Genomic DNA, 16,781 nt, shown 5'->3' with positions numbered 1-16,781 from the left:
GTGTGTGTGTGTGTGTGTGTGTGTGTGTGTGTGTGTGTGTGTGTGTGAGTTTATTCAGTGAAGATTAGAAGAGAAGGGTGAAAAATTTATTTATGCCTAATATGTGATAAACATGTTAGTAGGTGCTGTCATTTATTAATTCTCATTTAATTGGTCTTTAGTATGTTGCAATAGATAAAATCACAGATTCTGAAGCTGAAGTGCTTGGATTAGTGTCCCAGTTTTACCATTGACCAGCTATATAACCTTGAGGACTTCTCTTAACTTTTCTGTGATCTGATTTCCTTATCTGTAAAATGTGACTATTATCATTTGCAGAAAGTGTGGACTGTAGAGTTTAAACAAGTTAAAATTGAATAGTTACTTTTCAATTTTGGTCCACTCATGCCTGGCATTTATTTTAGAATCTTGACTTATTATTACTCCTTTAAATGGGTGTGAAATAATAATTCCATCTATTTTTGAAAATGAAATAAATAGTATAGTGGGAGAGGTGGGAGAGTCTTAAGGAATTTGTCTACTATTAAGTACTCAAAGGTGACAGTGATGGAATCAACCACCAAAGTCTGTGTTTTAGTTAAGGTATAGGTTTGGCTGCTGTCTATATTATAGAGACCTATAATAATAACGTGCTAAAAGATGACAGACATTTTAGATCTTATATAAAAGTCTAATCTTGTATGAGGAACCAGCAAGATTTCAAGGACCCACAATTCTTCTATTTTCTTGTTCTACCATTCTTAAGGTGTCCTTGCAAGCCCTGTCCAAGATGGAAATGGTAAAAAGGGAGGGCATGCCTCTTCCTTTAAGACAGTAGTTTCCAAGATCAGGGTTGACATTAGAATCACTGAGGGGAGGGTTTAACACCTGAGATTTTCACTCAGTTGATCTAAGGTCAAGACATTGTTTTTTTTGTTTGATCGTTTGTTTTTAAACAAATGCTTTACTTGCTTCTTCAGCCCGTTGGCAGGGATTCCTGCTCTAGGGTTATGGAGATAACCAAACACACACACCTGGCACTGGACAGATGAGATTGGCAGCAGTTTAGAAGTTATGTATACTCATAGCCTGAGTGAGATGGATACTACATGGCACATGGGGCCACTTAGGAACAAGAGTGAACAACCAGGGAAGGTAGGGAGCAGGCTCTGTAGTATCAAGAGGACAGTGTATCTCCTGTCCCAGTGAGAGGATGTCATTGTCTGGTTTGAATAATTTTGTGGCTCAGGAGGGTACTGAAACCCACTATTTAGGGATGAGCGGGAACTGTGCCTGCTCAAGAAAGAGTATTATTTAGCTAGGGCACTTTCTCCATGGGGGCAGAATGGGAAGGGGGAGCATGGTTAGACCATTTTAGGCCCTCCCAGTTTCCAGATGTCAAAATAACACATAACGTTGAGCCTTGGTTTTAGACCTTACACCATGACAGTCCATGATGGGTTTTCCAGGTTGGCTGGCAGTCCACGGAAGTACTTATTTATTAAGTTACTTGATTTTTTCTCTTTACTCAGTATGTAACCTTTTACCCACTTGTGCTTTATTTTCAGTGCTACTGTACCCAGAAGCCATACTTCTTTCTTCTTTTTCCTTTTCTGCATGATTAAATGCTACTTTCCTTCCAGGTTCAGCTAACAGGACTTTCTTCCCCTGTGAAATCTTTCCAGGCTACTCCAGGAATTGTGCTTTAAATCCTTCTATCTACGCTTCTTTTGAATGATTTGATAATCACCATCACAGGAAATTGTGTTATTTCTTACACTGTTTTAATTATACAAGTTATTTAATTCCTTTGTAGTATTCCATTTTTCATGTTTATTTTGACTACTTAATTTGGTCAGAAATATCTAAAAGATATACACAGTATCTTGTGCTTAGTTTTGTCTCTATGGCACTTTGCATTGGCGTTTCATAGAGTAGGTGAGTATATGCATTTGATATACATATGCAAATACATATCCACAAATACTCACACCCATAACAAATACAGTTAACTGGTATATTTAATGTACACAACTTTTGGGATGTAATTAAAATGCAGTATTATTTTGGTCTCTTGGTCTCCAGTGAAATTGTATTCAGCCATCCATTTTTTCCCTTGCCACTAAATAAAACCGTGGTAGACTTCAGAGCTTTAATGACCAATACTAAATAACAGAAAATCTTAAAATTATTTTTATTCACAGAACATTCTCAAATTTGAAACAAAACAAAACAAAACAAAACTAGAGGGGCACCTGGGTGGCTTAATTGGTTAAGCTTCTAACTCCAGCTCAAGTCATGATCATGCACTGAGTACACAAAGCCTGCTTTGGATTCTGTCTCTCTCTGTCTCTTTCTGCCCCTCTCCCGCTCACATTCTCTCTCTATCTCTCAAAATAAGTAAATAATAAAAAACAATTTTAAAAAGAAAAAAAACACTAGAGTTTCCTATCCAGTGTATTAACCATCTTCAATTTCCATTTAAGTATGACAGATCTTCCTTGTGGCCCAGTCAGTATTTGCAATAAGCTGGTTACCAACCTGGGGAAAGATGAAGAGCTGATTGGCTTCCTCTTTCTTTTTCTCTGGCTACCAAACCTTTGTCCACCATCATTGTCTCTCATTTCCTATCTCTACTAAAGAAACCAATTTTGAGAACTCTTGCATTTGGGTTAAGACTCTATAGGTCTCTTTCTATACATGTTAGTTGTTTCCTATTTTACTTTACTAAATTTCATGGTAAATTTCCCTTTATAATTTTTTTTATTACTTAATTTACTTATGTCTTCATTTCCCCCAAGATATTCTTAGAACTCTGTTTTGAAAGTTTTATTCATTTTCTCAGAAAAGCATGGTCTTTTTTCAGCTTAAAAAGTTTATCTTTCTTCCTTCCCAGTGGATGGTCTAGAAGAGTGATATTTTCTTTCTTCTTTTTATATGTCTAGTCTATCAAATTTTCTCATGATTTTATCATTGGATTTCTCCCATAGCATCTGAAGATCAAAGTGCTTTCTCTTACATATCTAGTGTTTTCTTTTTTATATATACTATATACCTTGCCTTCTTTCTCACATTTTTGCCAATACCATGTGTTCTTGTTTTTTGAATGAGCGCCAGAACTCTGCTCTTTGTTCCTCTGTCTAGGGCCCCTTCTTCACTGTAGGGGGCCAGTTCTTTCTTCCTGGCCATCTTTCCTTTGGCTCCCCACAAGCAGCACCCTTCCCTCCAAGAGGCCATTCTATAGGATCACTAGTATTAGTGTTATGGTTCCACGAGCCAATTCTTCCCTTTGTTTTTCAGCATGGAATTCTCTATTAAGTCTATTCAATTTCAGAAAGTTCTTTTCTATTCTCAGCGTGTAAAACCATCACTTTTTCTTCTACTTGTCCCAAGTTATATGGTCATTTCCCCTTGCTCAGCAGATAAATTGCCATTTCTCTTCTCATGCTAAATAAAATTTATCATCAGTTCTATTATTCATCAATTTTCTATTTCATATTATGTCTATGGTTTGGGACTCTTTGAACTTGAGGCTATCATACTTACTCTTCTGTGGTTAAGAGTTTCTAAGTATTTCATTTCTTCTGCTGCCTTATAAAACTTCTCTTTTATTTGGCACATCAGGCAGAATGCATTATATTTTTCCATCCAAACAGTCAGTAATCACTTTGTTATTCTCTATTATCTTGGCAGTATATCGCTGTTTCTCTTTCCATAACACAGATATTATATTTTAGTGAAGGTAAATCTATATGGATATCATTTTCTCACACACGGTCTTCATGACTTTTGTGTATAATTTTTAGATGTCTTAGACCTATTAAAACATAGATGGATTACCATTTTATACAACACTCAAGTTTAACAGGTAATTATTGCATTTTGTTCTTTTTATCTCAGGACACATTAACTTCTGTAATTTAATTTTCTTTTAAAGTCTTCTCTCCATATTATTTTTTCTTTGAATTTTTAGTTCTTCATATCTCCTAGATTATTTTCATTCAATTAGTCTATACTCTACAGATGCAAAAAGAAATATTTTAACATGACTATACATAGCATTTTACAAAATGTTGAGATTAGAAAGATGCAAAGAAATAGTCTTTGCTCTCAAGAAAATCACAATACAGAAGGGAAAGCATATATTTAAGCCAATAGTTAAATTCCAGTGTGATACGCACAGTGACAAAATTATATAAGTGGACAGAAGAGAGAATTATTGACACTGAAGATACCAGAGAATGCTTCACAGAGGGAGGCAGGTGACCCTCAATGGCACTGTTAAAGAAATAGATCATCACACAGACAAGGAGAGAAGAGATTTCTGACAGATGGAATGGCATATGCAAAGTCTTGAGGTAAGGGGCAGCGAGGTCTGTGCTGGCTGCAAAGTAGCATTGACTGGGTAGGTAGGTGTGGGTTGGGGCATTGACAGGGTAGGTAGGTATGGGTGAGCTGTGAGAGATGGGAATAGAAAGGCAGATGTGTGGAGGTCATGAAACTGTCTTCACTATTCACACTCTAGGAGTAGGGTAAACTTTATTTCTGTATGTGGGAAGAAATTATTAAAGGCAAAGAAGCAGGGAAATGATTTAGTCAGATAAGGCTGATTTGGTCACAGCAGAGGATGTACTTGATGGTAGCAACACAGAAGTCAGCAAGGCAAGTTATGAAGCTACTGTGTAGGAGACAAACATGAAGGGGTAGGACAATAGCGATGGTGATGGTGATGGAAAGGAATAGGCTTGTTTCTGACTGGACATGGACCCCAGAAGGAGAAGAGAGTCCAGGACAGTGGCAGATTTCTGGCTCTGAATGAGGTACTAATCAGGCAGGTAACCCTGGTGAAAGAGTAGTACACCTTATTCATTCTTTGTACCGTAAACAGCGTCTGTTCTATCAGAAAGCCTGACCTCTTCAACTTCCTGTCATCACTTTCTGTTTTGTAGCTTAATACAGTATTTTCTTTGTAAGAAACACATCCCACTGAGGTAGCCAGGAATCTCAGGACAGCTGCAAGTGGTGGATGCCAGAAGTGCAGTAGCTACAATTTACATCATGCTACAGCTCATAAAGTGACTTCTGGATGTAGATTCCTTATGCAAGGACTGACCCACAGAATCAAAGTTTTGTTGACCTAGGGAGACCCTAATCTGTGATATTTTTGCTTCCAAAGTTGAACAGTGCTATTTTATACTGAGGAATTTTATTGACATTCTAGGTAAATAATTTATGTTTCAGATATGCCTAAGCATGTTGTGAGGGTTAAGTTGCCTATCCCAGCAATATTCCAACAAACCAGTTTGCTGGTGGAACTCATACACAAATGCACCCAAATACTTTTCCACATTAAAAATACTCAAATATAATCTGAAAAAAGGTAGAATATGAGTCACTGTCTCCTGGAAGAGCCCAATAATATTCAGATTTAGTTGGGATGCTCCATGTGTCCACACTCATAGCTCATAATTTTCTCCTTCCTTTTCCCCTCAATAAATCCCACGGGTATTGTCTCTTCTAGATACTGGAAGTACTTTACTGATCTGCCAAAGTTCTTGGATGTTTCAAATGTTCTTCTAGTGCATTCCAGGGTTTTATTTTCAGACTTTCTTCTTTTCTCCTTGGTAGACTTACCCCCATCCCCAAGTTCCCCAAGAACATCCCCAAGAAAGATGGCTATCTTTCTCCTCTTTCCTTTGGTGTGCTCAAAACACTCAGCTGGAATGGAATCCCTACTACACACTTGTCACCAATGCACAAAGTAGATCTGCTTCCTTTTGCTGTATAATTATTATTTCCATTCTTGATATACTTCTTAAGGCTTCACTTGTAACAACACTTCCCTAACAGTGTTTACATCTGTCAGTCAGCATAAAGTACCTCCCTTTCCTCTAGTGGGACTAAAGAATATTTAATTTTCCTTCAGTGTTCCTAAGAGTACCGTTCTTGCTCACAGTACTTATTAGTTGCCTCCATTCCTCCACCTAATCCCACCCCCGCCTCAACCACATACACCTCTGTGGACTCCAGATGCACCTTTTCCCCCTGTATGCTTCATCTGTTCCCAATGTGATCCAGATGCCTTGTATTTCCTTCCAGGGAAAAGCAGGATCTTTATAAGCCATCCCCCGTGAGTCATCTTTCTGTCTTTGTGCCCAAGTTTGTCGTATTTTTCCCCCCTGTGCCACGGTGCATATGGCTCTTCTCCTTCCCAGCACAGACGTATAATACCGTCACCTTCTGTTCTCTTATTCCTGCTCTTCTACGTGCTCCTGGTATACCTTTTCACCTCATGTGCTGCTCGGCTGTGTCATCTTTTCTCATTGCCAGCATCTATTAATATTTCTTGCTTTAGCAGGGCAGGTTGCTTCTCCTGCTTTAGGAGAGCAAGAGATGTTTCTGTTTCTCCTAGTTTAGGTATACATGACTTTATACTATTGCATACGTGTAGATTTTACTCTCCGGCACTGCAGTGTTTCCCCTGATCTTCCTCGTCCCAGTAGAAATATGTAGTGTTGTGCCTTTCTTTTGAAACAGACTCTAGGGAGGTGCCTGGGTGGCTCAGTCGGTTGAGCATCATGTTCATGATCTCGTGGTCTGTGAGTTTGAGCCCCGTGTTGGGCTCTGTGCTGACAGCTCAGAGCCTGGAGCCCGCTTTGGATTCTGTGTCTCCCTCTCTCTCTGCCCCTCCCCTGCTCAAGCTCTGTCTCTCTCTCTCTGTCAAAAATAAATGAACATTAAAAAAATTTTTTTTTTAAATAAAAACAGACAGACTCTGGGTTCATCATTTGCCTTTTGATTTATATTCATTATTACATCAGGTAAACACTTGTTCAGTTTGTTAAGAGCAAGGCCTAGTGTGAGTTCTATGCTCATCAAAATGAAGAAGACCTAGTTAATGTGCTGTTTTGTACAATATAATCTCATTCCTAAGATTTTGGAGAAAGCAAATTTCTTATACAAAATTGTTTTTGTGTCTGTCAGAACACACAAACAGGGTTCTGTATGTCTACAATTTACATAAATTATATAGCTATTCCTCATTATAGACGAGTTATTTTCTTTTCTTTTTTATAGTTTATTTGAAGAGAGAGAGAGAGAGAGAGAGAGAGAGAGAACAAACAGGGGAGGGGCAGAGGGAAAGAGAGACAGAGAATCCCAAGCAGACTCTGTGCAGGTGGCACAGAGCCCAAGGTGGGGCTCAATCTAGTGAACCATGAGATCACGATCTGAGCCAAAACCAAGAGCTGGACTCTTAACCAACTGAGCCACCCAGGCACCCCTCTAACTTTTTCTTGAAGGACCTCTATTTCATAGAGCCAAGTTGTCTTCTCTCCCTGTGTTCCACAATGACCCAGGTTGTCAATTTCATAAATTCAGTTTGCTTACTCATCAGTGTGACACAGCAATGCTGTAGCAATACACACTCTCCTTTGTGTTCCACATATTTACTCAGTCTTCTTGGTGTCTTGCTTAGAATTTTCCCTTAGGTAGCCACAATGTATACATTTCATCCTCTATGGTATGTGTTACTCATCATTGACTCCACAGAAATTATAAAATACAAACTATGTTCATTAATTTTTATCTCCCAGTCAGGTCTTCTGTCTACATGTTCAGTTCATAGTAATTCTCCTTGGGAACATTGTAACTTTTCTCCCTTGGCACAGAAAATATCTCTACAAACAGTGGTCATCATGGTCTTTTGTGCTGGAAGAGGTATTGTTTTTCTTCTTAAATATTAAGTCTTTAAGGAACCTTGCTCCTGCATCAGTTTCATCCGTTTATGTAGCTTTCAGCTAAGTAAAAACACGAAACACCTAAATTATCCTCTTTCTGTCCAGTGCTTACTTGTCCTTTGTTCCTCAGGGCTTGGGAATTTCAGTGTTCTTCTATTTGAATGCTAAGCTAGTACACTGTTAATTTTTAAAGTATTCATTCATTCTCCAAATATTTATAGTGCACATGTGTGTGCCAGGCAATCTTCTAGGTCCGATAATATGGAAGCGAACATAAACTCCTGCCTTCATAAACCTTACATCTTAAATAGGAAGACAGAAGACAACTGAATGAATAAGCAAAATGCAGTTTACTGTATTAAGAGGCATTAAATGATTGTTGGAAAAACAATACACCAGGGAATTGTGATAAGAAATGTGTATGTGGGTACTGTTGTGTGTATTGCAGGGGGATAGGATTTTGCACTTTTACTAGGCACCTAGAGAAGGTCTCAGTTGAAGGGTGAGGGAGTGAGCCATTGATATCTGAGTGAGGAATATTCCAGGTGACAGGAACAGGAATTTAAAGGCTCTAACCTGGGAGTATGCACTGGTGTCAATGGGATACTGGGAGGAAGTCGCAGTACAGTTAGTGAGGAAGACGGAGGAGGTAAGTAAGGTTAGAGAGAAGATGGGTTCAGGCTGGGCAGGGCCTTGTAGGCATTTTACATTTCATAAAGTCCATACTGGAGGTCTCTTCATAAATGCAAACTTCATTCCTCGTGGACCTCACGACCATTACTGTTCCTGCCTCCCCTCCCCCCCTTTCTAGGGGCTGCTGACTTTTCTCCAATGAGCTAAAGGACTTTCCCCTAAGGGCTCCCTCCCTTCACTTTCTCCTCTCTTCTCCTTTTCCTTTTCCTGTTTCGTCTTTCACAATTGATCTCAACAAATATGGTATCTTATACTTATTTACAAACCTTTTCCTTCTATCTATGATAACCCCAGGGTATCAAGTTCTCTAAGGACATCGCATTTTTTATTCATTCTCAGGTCAAACAAGAACATGCACACTCAATAAATGTTTGCTGCAGGCATGGCAAGAGTGGAACTCAGGACCATTTTCTGATTTCCAGCTGTTTCCTTTCTTACTTGGCTTTAGGTGCATGACATAAATCAGACTCTCTCCTTGTGAACTGTCGGTCCATTTCTTCCATTCTTTTTTGAAAGTTTGCTTCCCGGAGAAACACAACTTTTGTTCACTCTTCTCATGAGTTACCCCTGAGACCACCCCAGGCAGCGTATCTTTGCTTGCTTACTGCCTTCACTTTGTCTTTGCTTCTCTTCGGCACCCTCCTTACCTCAGGGACACTACAGATGGTTTACGTCTAACTTTGTGTACACATCCTCAATTGTTGTTTGTTGGTTTTTCTGTTAGCCCTCTAGTGGAGTACAAGGGGGTTGCAGAACCCTCGATTTACAGCTAGAAACGATTCCGTGTAGTACAACATTGCTTGACACATGAAGAGGCAGGGCTTTCCTCTTTGCCGCACATACATAAAGGTGGAGTGCACAGCCGCATAGTTGGGCTGCCATTTGCTTGAGGTGTTATTTCTTCCTCTCTGGAAAAGGAACAGTGATGTGAACTTTTGGGTCACCCTACGTGCGTTGTTACATTGTCTTTCCCATTTTCTACTTCCTAAATGGTATTCAGAATCCCATTTTCTCTGTGAAAACTTTCTGAATAACCCCAGGCAACCCTTCATTCTTTCTCCCTGCTCTGAGTTATTTTATCCTTCATGGTTGATACTGCTTATTTTGACATTCACCAACAATGTCTAATACGTGCATATTTATTTACACATATATTTATATTTACTTATATTTCTTGTTCCTTCCATTAGGTTGTTAGGTCCTAAGGGCAGAGTAACCCTCTCTCTCTCTCACTCTCTGTCTCTCAAAATCTATTCTGGGGCACCTGGGTGGCTCAGTCGGTTAAGCGTCTGACTTCGGCTCAGGTCATGACCTCACAGTCTGTGAGTTCGAGCCCCACGTCCGGCTCTGTGCTGACATCTCAGAGCCTGGAGCCTGCTTCAGATTCTGTGTCTCCCTCTCTCTCTCTGCCCCTCCCCCACTCGCACTCTGTCTCAGTCTCTCTCTCGAGAATAAGTAAACATTAAAAAAAATCTATTTCTTTCTCCCTTGTATGCACAACACAAAGTGATGATTTTTCTTTTTTTCTAAGTTTATTTATTTTTGAGATAGAGATAGAGAAGATAGATAGAACCAACGGGAGAGAGGCAGAGAGAGGGGGACAGAAGATCCAAAGTGGGTTCCTTACTAACAGCGGAGAGTCTAATGGGGGGTTTGAACTCTTGAACCACAAGATCATATGACCTGAGCTGAAGACTTAACCAATTGAGCCACCCAGGTGCCCCAAGCAATGATTTTCTTAAAGTGCTCAATAGTAAATTTTAAAAATGTCCACAGAACATGATCTTTTTATTCAAGTTCTCTATTTATTGCCCTACCGTTGGAACTACTGATGTGTCATCTTAACGCCCCATTCCTCATGGACTCCTGTCTCCTAGTTTTTTTGGGAAGGGTATTCATCACTATAGACCCAGGAAAATCAACTTTGATCACTTATTTCATTTTCTGTGTATTTTACTTTTCTTGAAATCTTCCCCATGCAGTTGTTTTTCTTCATAATCAGAGTAAAACAACTTGTTTCTTCATCATTCTTCCTTTCTCTGAGTTATCTTCTTCTATACCATGATACACATACAAGGATAGCTTTTGTAGTTCATGTACCTTGATTTTCTGCAAACTTCAACTTAATAATTGCTCCCCCTTAACAAAAAAAGTGGTTCTTATTCAAGAACATTTTACAAATCTAATGCAAAAGTGATATACATTTCTTGTGAACAATTTGAAAAAATTACCCATTAAAATAGTCTGGAATACAATTTCCTGAAGTTAATTATGCGTGTCTGTCTTGTGTGTGTGTGTGTGTGTGTGTGTGTGTGTGTGTGTATGTAGTCTACTTCTCTTCATAAATGTATAATATACATCCTGTCTTATTCTTTTTAAATTTTTTTTAATGTTTATTAATTTTTGAGAGAGAGAGAGAGGGAGAGAGAAAATGAATGAGTGGGGGAGGGGCAGAGAGAGAGAGACAGACAGAATCTGAAGCAGGCTCCAGGCTCTGAGCTGTCAGCACAGAGCCCGATGCAGGGCTAGAACTCACGAACCAGGAGACCATGACCTGAGCTGAAGTCGGATGCTTAACCCACTGAATTACCCAGGTGCCCCTACATCCTGTCTTATAAGTCATTTTCCCCATGGCATTAAACTGCCTTCTACTCTAACATATTTACATTGTTTCTCATATTACTAAAACGATGATTATTTATCGGATAAGATATAAATAAGAAAAAGAAAATAAAAATTGCTTATAACCAACTACTCAGGATAAACACTGTTCATGTTTTCATCTATGTAGCATATAGTGAACGGTATTACGTGTCATAATATATTTTCCAATACTAATTTTTAACATATTAGGACAACATGTTAGAACAATATTTTTCCCTATGTATATTGAGTGATTTGTTTGATCAAATTAGATTATTAAATATATTAGTTCCCAATGCTTTTTTCTTACAACTCTGCAATTAGCTTCACTTTAGAAATATTTTGATTTATAGTCCTGTTTTTATTTTTTTAATCTTGATAAATTCCTATCCTAAATTGAACTGCTAGGCTATGATATACGTTGCTAAATTGTCTTCCATATAACATGCATCCATTTACATGTGAATTGGGGTTAGAGTATATGTGAGTGCTCATTTACATGATATCTTGATATTACAGATTTACCATGATTTTGTTTTAGTTTTTCTTTTCCTTTTTTTCTTTTCTAAATTAAAAGGCATAATGAGCTATCATATTATTTTGTAACTTTATATTTCCTGAAATAATAATGAAATATAAATATTTTAAAAGGGTAGTGGGCTTTTGTATTTCTTCTTTTTGGGGACTGCTTATTCTCATTGATTAGGATATTTTTTTCTTATTTATTTTGGAGTAATCTCTTTATAGCAAAGTTGGTAACTGTCATATAGGTTGTAAATGGTCTTCCTGGTTTATTTTAAATTTACCTTTTATATTTCTCATAGTGATTTCTGATATGTACATACTTTAGCTAATTTACAGATTTATTTTGATATGTGTATTCAGGAAGGCTATTCTATACTTCAGACTTGGTAAACATTCACTTTTTTTTTTTTTAATTGCAGTGAATTGGGTATATGATGTGAGGTAAGCAAGGTTTTGCTTTTCTTGAAATGATACAAACTGCATTTTCTACTATTATTCCTGTTATTCTATATATTATTCTTCACAGATTTGAAATTTATTTTGTAAAATACATGCACGAAATAATTCTTTCAGGTTTACAGCCAGGTCTTACAGCCTCACTCTTTTTTCTCTTTGTCTATTTATTTATTTTGCTTATATAATGTAATTCACCTTTCTTCATTTGATTCCTGGGTAAGTTCATTTTTCCAGAATCAAGATGTTGGTGTGTTACGCTTTTAGCATCTAGGAAAATCCTCCCTTCCCTGCCCTCCCGCCCCACCCTCGCCATCCCATCCTTAAATTACAGAAGGCCATTGTCCCATCTCACTTTTGCCCATCTCCTGACTTTCTACCATGGTAATCTAGTAAAGACCTCCGAGTTCTGTGTGACTTTATTATTTCACCTCCCATCCCTTCCTTTCCCCCCACAATGCCAAACAATTGTTCATGAATTCATTTTGCACCAACTGCATCACTTGCCCACACTCTTTGTAAACCCCCGAAACCATTATTTTGGCTTCCGGCAAATCACAACGTACTTTTGCGCTGTGCGGTCGAGTACCTGGCCGCTTAGTCTCTTGCCCGGCGTCTTCGAGTCCCGCGCGCTAGGCTCGTCCAGCGACTCCTGCGTGTTCCGGTTCCTGCCGTGTTCCGATTCCGTGTCGTGCAGTCTCTTCCAGCCCCGCGTGCGCTGTGTGCTGTCGCGTGTATCTTCGTGGTAACGGGGCGTTCTCATTTGGGGCAGTACAAGGGTCGTATTTTTCCCTGCAGCTGAGTTATTCTCTTTGTGCCTCACCTATTTTTAAGTCTTTTAATGTACTCCAAGGTTATCTTTAAAGCCCTTTCTGTATCTCAGCTCCTTCACGTTCCTTCCACCTCCACCCGGTGTACGTCAATCGTGTTCTTGTTCTTCGGGCCCAGGTCGTTCACCGGATTTACGGCAGCTACTTTTTGTCTCTCTTCAGGTGAGTCTGCTTTTGTTCTTCACACTCTTCTAAGGATGTTTTTGCTTTTTTATCCAGGTGTCCTTATTTTCTGTCTCACCTTTTGATAAATGATTTGTTTTCACCTTTACTTTTTTTTTTCTCGCTTAGTTTTTCTCCGTATTGTGAAGTCTCTTGCATTTCACATTGCGATTTTCTTTTTATCCAGTCTCTTGTCACCTTTGTGTCTGAAGAGCATTATGTCTTGTTTAATCTTTCATGTTATTGCAGCTGAGCTAAATCACCTTTGCTTTTCATAAATGATCCATTCTCCCTTTTAAACCATAGTAAGTACTTTTATATATATTTACTTTTTAAAGTGATGGTCCATCTGATTTTTTTTTTGTACCTAATATTCTTTTATTTTGCTTCAACTTGTTTTATAAGTCTGTCACTCTCCGCATTCCTCAATTACTTGTGGATTCTGTATTTTTCTCTTTTAAATTCTGAAAACATACTGGCTTTCTAATAGATTCAGAGTGTATTAATGTTTTACTCCTTAAATCCTAAATTGCTTTATTAATTAAAAATAATTTATTCAAATGGAGACTTACAGAATACCTATTTATTTATCCACATGCCGAGAACAAAGAGGGATACACAAGAAGTGTTGGGGGAATATTAATCTGGTCTATATGAGCCAGGGAAGACTTTAGAGAGGGTAAGAATTTGAGCAAGATTTAAAGGATTGATAGGTTTTGGGTGGTTTAACAAGAGGAAAGGTTGCCAAACACCACAATTTTTCTTTTATGGTTTAGACAACAATTCACAGTTTTGGAGACAGACCAGACTAAAGTGATTCAAAGACAGTCAGGCACTAACAATCACCAGCATATCAGTTCCATTTATTTTCAGTGAGAAGATAGAGAAAAAGGATACAGGAAAAAATGAACTGAAAAATGACCTTTAAAACCATTAACATGAGGGTAATCCCTTTAAAGGATTACAGCCATATGTCTCAGGTGGTTAGAGAGCTACAACCTTTCTCTTGTCACCACTTTTCTTACTTTCTGAATCCTTGTTGCCTTGTTTCCCCTTTTTATCTATTATGCTACATTCATCATCGACCAATCTGTAAATCAGTGAATACTGTTCAGAAAAATGCCATGTGCTGTGGGAGATAGAAAAAGGACTGCTTTCAAGGAGCTTTTAGTCTCATACAGAAGCAAATAATTAAACTTATGATTTTGAATAAGTTTAGAACATAAAATGAAATGATAAAATATTGATGAAGCTGTAAGGCTGTATGAATTCAGAAAATACAAAAAAAAAAACCACCAAAATTCAGAAAATAACTGGTGGTGGAATTAATCAACAAAGTTGTTATGTAGATACAAAAATGTAGCTGGACCTTGAGAGGTATAGGTAAGTAGAACAGAGCAGGAGAAAATTCTAAGGATATTAATATCTAAAGATAATTACATATCTTAGCTCATGAAGTCAGTGATGAGCATGACATATACATCCTTTAACTTGTTAATTTATCTAACCATCAAATAATGAGCATGTTTTACATGACCAGTTTTCTTTTCAGCTCTGAAATGTGATATAGCGATGAATAAGATAGACAATGTCTTTGCACAAATGAGGTTTAGATGCTCTGGAGAGGCTCTACTCAATAAAGAAAAGAACAAGTGAGCAGAGAAGCTGATATTCATTCAATAGCAGAAGTGCTATGAAGAACTTAAATAGAATAATGTGATAGGGAGAGAGTGAGGAAGGAATATAATTAGTTGGGTAATCGGGAGCTGCCTCCAAATGATGAGAACACAGCCACATGAAAATGTAGACAACATATTCCAGAGAGTGGGAGAAACACTTAGATAGAGCTTAAGGCATGAATGTGATTGGATTTGTTGTAAGAATGGAAAGAGTCATGGTTGAGGTAGAAGGTGGTAGGAAATAAGATATGAGAGGTAGATGTGCACAGACCATACAGGGCTATTCTGGCCATGAAAAGTGTCTTTGGTCATTGAATGCACCCCTTTGTGAATTGTTTGTTCAAACTTATGCCCATTGTTTTTGATAAGTGTGGTTTTCTTTTTTTTAAATTATTTAAAAGTTTATTTTATTATTTATTGAGAGAGAGAGAGAGAGCAAGAGAGGGGCAGAGAGGGAGAGAGAGAATCCTAAACAGGCTCTGTGTCATCAGAATGGAGCCCCACATGGGGCTTGAACCCACAAACCTTGAGAGCATGACCTGAACTGAAATCAAGAGTCAGATGCTTAACTGACTGAGCCATACAGGCACCCATTGTTTTCTTATTATTATCCTGCTTGAAGTTTATATAACTTCTTAAATTTTAGGCTGGATAGATGCCTTTTATCAGTTTTATAAAAATCTTCAAGCAAAACATCTTTTTTAAAAAAACATTTACTTATTTTGAGAGACAGAGAGAAATAGAATGTAAGCTGGGGAGGGGCAGAGAAAGAGGGAAACAGAGAATCCCAAGCAGGCTCCACGCTGTCAGCACAGAGCCCAATGTGGAGCTTGAACTCATGAACCCTGATATCATAACCTGAGCCAAAATCAAGAGTTGGACGCTTAATTGAGTGAGCCAAACAGGCACCCCCAAATTATCTTTTAATATTGCTTTTGTCTAAATCTTTCCTCTTCTTCTGGACCTCCCATTACATATGTGTTAGGCCTCAGCACCCTGTTCATATGCTTCTTAAATCATTTCTTATGTTTTGTACCCTCTTATTTCTTTGTGCTTTGATCTGTTTCTATCAAATTTTTTATCTAGTTGACTAGCTCTAATTCTTTCTGCTGTTTTATTTATTGAGGATTTTTTTTAGGTGTGTAATTTCTATTTGATATTAAATAGTTGTTTTAAAGTCTCTTTGCTTGAATGTATTATATGGTTATTTTAAAGTCCTTGTCTGTCTACTTCAATATCTGGACTACTTGTGGGTCTACATATATATGGTCTGTTTATTTTTTTAATTCATGATCATAATCCTACTTCTTGGTATGCTTGGTTTTTGTAAATTAAATGATGGATATGGTATATTGACAATTTTAGAATCTTCAGGAAACTCTGTTTTGGCCTGGAGAGGATTTGATTGTTTTCTGTCAGGGAAATAGAAGACAGACAGATCATGTTTAGTGAAGTCAAATCCCTTTTGAGTTTGCCTTATTCTTAGAGTTCAGTTTACTATAGGTCTTAACTGACCTGAGATGTCTATCATGGGATGTCTATCGTGGCCCTTGTTCATTAATGACTCTTGAACTCTATATCCAGTACTAGGAAATTGCTGATGTTTCTGTTTGGCTTTTTGACTTCTTAAAGTTGCTTTCTATTTTGTTGGTTGGGAGAAAGATCTGGACTATGGGTATAGATTTTGAATCATTGACATAGATATGTTAACTGAGGGTTGCCTGGGTGGCTCAGTCAGTTAAGCATCTGACTTCAGCCTAGGTCATGATCTCGCTGTTCTTGAGTTTGAGCCCCACATCGGGCTCTGTGCTGATAGCTCAGATCCTGGAGCCTCTTTTGAATTCCGTGTCTCCCTTTTTCTCTGCCCCTTCCCCACTCCTGCTCTCTCTCTCTATATCAAAAAAAAAAAAAAAAAAAAAAAAAAACCCAAAAAACAAAAAAGGTTAAGTGAAAGCATGCAGAAAGAGAAGAGTGTTTTTGGACAAATGTGGAAGAATTAAGATGGAAAAGAACTTTGAGGAACACCAACAATGCAATATACAGTAAGAAGCAAAATACAGTAAGAAGAGGTAAGAGGA

The sequence above is a fragment of the Panthera uncia genome, chromosome F1 (genome assembly GCF_023721935.1).
Source record: "Panthera uncia isolate 11264 chromosome F1, Puncia_PCG_1.0, whole genome shotgun sequence".
NCBI lineage: Eukaryota > Metazoa > Chordata > Mammalia > Carnivora > Felidae > Panthera > Panthera uncia.
Note: the sequence above shows the minus strand (reverse complement) of the source record.